Source organism: Zingiber officinale, chromosome 5B, assembly GCF_018446385.1.
Source record: "Zingiber officinale cultivar Zhangliang chromosome 5B, Zo_v1.1, whole genome shotgun sequence".
NCBI lineage: Eukaryota > Viridiplantae > Streptophyta > Magnoliopsida > Zingiberales > Zingiberaceae > Zingiber > Zingiber officinale.
The window spans coordinates 51181259-51185077 of NC_055995.1; the positions used below are offsets into that span (position 1 = coordinate 51181259).

The 3819-nt window shown below is 34.9% G+C and overlaps 1 long non-coding RNA gene across 1 annotated transcript; it reads left to right on the forward strand.

Moving 5' to 3' along the window:
- Positions 1 to 966: 966 nt before the first annotated feature.
- LOC121987395 lies at positions 967 to 1310 on the forward strand. The gene is made up of 3 exons (XR_006113555.1): positions 967 to 995; positions 1107 to 1144; positions 1243 to 1310. It is a non-coding gene; the product is annotated as an uncharacterized LOC121987395 (long non-coding RNA).
- The last annotated feature ends 2509 nt before the right edge of the window (positions 1311 to 3819 follow it).

A 3819-nucleotide genomic window follows, 5' to 3' on the forward strand; every position in this document is an offset into this window, starting at 1 on the left:
TCTCCCCGCCCGGTATCTGCTCTCATCTCCTCTTCATCACTCAAATCATCACATTTCATTCTCATTGAAAGAATCACAAATTCCTTGTAGAACTCTACGAGCAAGCCATAAAACATGAACATGGATCATTCATAACATCGACCGGAGCCTTGGCTACCTTGTCCGGCACGAAGATTGGCTGTTCGCCGAGGGACAAGCGCGTCGTCAAGGATGAAACCACTGCCAATGAGCTTTGGTGGGGAAAGTAAGTCCACACAACTAATTCATGATCCTTCCATTGATGGTTCCTTCTCAAAATGTATGTGCACTATTCATGCAAAGGCTCACCGAAAATAGAGATGGATGAGCACACCTTCCTGATGAACAGGGAGAGGGTTGTCGATTACCTCAACTCTTTGGATAAGGTACACATGCACATCAAGTGTTTGATGTAATTCCTCATAGATCCTAATATGCCATCTGAATGATACAAGGTATTTGTGAATGACCAATTCCTCAACTGGGATCCCGAGCATCGAATCAAAGTTCAAATTGACTCTGCAAGGGCCTATCATTCCCTGTTCATGCACAACATGTAAGTGAAAAATACTACTAATAAGAATGCTAAAGATGCTCTTCAATTCTACAGTTCAACAGTTATCAAGATAAGTCATCTTTGCGTTGGTTCTGTTGATCTCTAGTAGTGAATCATAGTTGTGTTAGTAGCAGGTTGGATCATACATATGCATATATTGTGTTAGTGAGCTAACTAGCTCCTCTTTCTCTCCTTAATGCCAAGGGAAAACATGTAAACTAGAAGAAGAAAAACTCTCTTTTGCATGAAATAATTGGAAGGATCGCAGGTGCATCCGTCCTACGCCTGAAGAACTGGAGGTTTTCAGTACTCTGGACTTCACAATTTACAATGCTGGCCAGTTTCCATGTAATCGATACACACACTACATGACTTCAGGGCGGCAGTTCGGTTGGGAGGCATGTCGTCTACTCATTCCTCTGTCAGAAGCGTTTCTTTTTTTTTAGGCTGTCGCTTCTCTATTTTCCCCTTATTTTGCAATTTGTGAGGTTGAACTATGGAATTTTAATCAATTATGCTTGGATTTTTCTAGGCCGTTACTGCTGTGGCTACTTTGCTTGGGCTGGAGAGGTAGGCATGTAAAATTGTTTGATGAAATTCCCCAGTGTGTAGTTATTATTATTCCCTTCAAGGTCTTGTAATTGAAGTGTACTAACTTAATTGTGTAGGGGATTCTCTGACTCCATCTTTGGCATGTCTGTTGTATTTGCTACTCTAGTTATGTACGATGCTCAGGTAAACTAATTTTATTTTTTGGTTTATGTTCTATAGTCCTTGTGTATGCCATGATGGTAATATGCAATTAGACTCTATGTGAGTTGACTTTGTATGAATCTGGAAAATGTTTTTTCTTGGGAACTATGTTAGCCATATTTATCATCGAGGAATATAGTTGAATATTGTTGCATGAGAGTTAGAATTGGTTTGAGTGAAGCAACTGATAATCCTACAAACTTCTAATGGTTTAGTCTGTCATTGCCATGGGCTAGAACAATTTAATTCGTTTGTTTGCCGTATCCATCTCCTGCGCTTCTAGAAGAAAGCTTGTATAATGAACACAATTTATAGCAGAGCTTGTGAAAACAATGAGTTTAAAGTCGTTTCTTTCTCAACCGACTTGTAGACAAAGAAAATTGGTCTTGTTTGGTTAGTGAAAGTTATCAGATCGTTGTCGGAAGAACTGGCATGAACACTCTTACTAACCAGACTGGCGAAGTTACAAGGTGATCTTACACTTCTAGTCCATCTTATTGTTGATGATAAATGTTAAAGTGCTCTAATTTTGAGAAAAATTTATGCTTGACTTGGACTTCTTTATTTCCTAACTCTTGACATTTTGTATGGCCAATAAGTCATTTGCAAGGGATGTTCAATCGAACTATCAGATTATTAGAAGCATGTATCAAGCCAATGTAAGTCCATTTGCATGTCTAAATATCATTTTATTTCTCATTCAGCCACAATATTTTATTATCATTTTTTTGATGCTAGATATGTATTTGACGGTCAATCTCCAGAGCTGAAGAAACAAGAACATGCCAAAAAGCTAGTCTTTACAGTTTTGTCATTGTTCCCCTCCTTTTTTTTTTGCAAGATAATGATAATCTTTAAGCTTATTTTATTCTTTAGATATTCAAAGAGGGAAGATGCAACTAACAATCTTAACACAACAATTGAGGTCATTGCTTGTGCATAACAAGTACTTTTATTGGGACACTTTAGTGTGCTAGATTTTTTTTTGCTGTCTTAGTTGCTTACATTTGCTGTTTGCAAACTGGTGATCTGGAGGGAATTGAAAAGTACAGAAAAAGGACTGTTAAGGTAATCTTTGATATTGCTATTTTATTGGAAATTACCATGAGGATCTTATTGAATATGATGCAATCAGCATGAAGTCAGCATGCTGATTGTCTGTTTTCTTCATATGTAACATAGAGTTTCTTTAAATGTATTTTGAACTTTCAAAAGTGATAAGGTAAAATGAGGATCTTATTGATTATGATGTAATCAGCATGAAGTTAGCATGCAATGCGCAGCTCTTTGCAAAAGTGACAAGGTAAAATGATGCAATATAACACAATTTGTTTTATTTTTTTTAACTTTAAAATCCTAAACGTATTTGTTTGTTATCAATTTCTAGGTGTTTGCGCTTGCCTCAGAAGACATGGATACTTTAACTTTTGGGGCACTGAGGTTTCTCCGTCATTTAATGGATCCTAGTTCCAAAATAATCTTTGTGATGGAATTTGAAGTTTCAAAGGTATATTTATTCTGCTTATTGCTAATTGAATTATTGTATTTATCCTCATCCTTATTTTTCAGGTTCTTGAAGAGCCAAGACTCACTATGGATCAGTTCATTGATTTGTGTATTCTCTCTTATGTGATTATTGTGATAGCATTAAAGGTAAACTTTCTTATGAGATATTGTACATTCAACAAGTTTAACATACAAGGCTAGTACTCTACTACTTACTGTTTACGAAATTTGATAACTAATGTTCATTCAAATATCTAGTATTATAATGCTTGTGTAGTTGAATATGGTGCCAGTGCTGCAACTGTTCCATGTTTATGTTACTTATACTTGCTATAGTGTTCAACATGAGTATGATCGCAATCTCTGACATGACTATTTTTACAAATTGTATATGTGTTCAATAGGATTAGTGATTGTTCACTCTTAGTGTCACTGTTTGAGTGTCATTATCCAAGTATCTATATCCAACACAGATTTGGGCAGTTATTTCATGCTTTGGAAATTTTTATTTTTTTTAAATGTTTGGTTGAAGGAAAAAAAACTCTGTTTCTACATTTGATGTTCCATGAAATAAATTATACACATCATACAGTGATGTTATTTTCAAAAACGTTTTCACAACCTTTCTATTTAATTGGTATTGTTTTTATTGATTTTTTTATGATATCGTTTATTATTTTTCCTACAAAATTTTTGATCCATTACAACTCTTTTGGGTTTGATGATCGAAATTGCATCATTCTTTACCTGAGCTATTCAAATAGCATCAATTCGAACAAGGAAAGGAAAGGGAAAAAGAAGCCTACATGGGAAGTCGTAAAGGTTTGTATATTATATACACACACATATGTCTACTTGTGATTAATTAAAAAATATTTAAATGTAAATTATTCATTGACAATTTTTTGTTAACATTGGGTCATCGACTACTAGTTTTTATTACATTAGTTCTTATTTTTAGACCATTAAGCATAATTCCCTTAGTG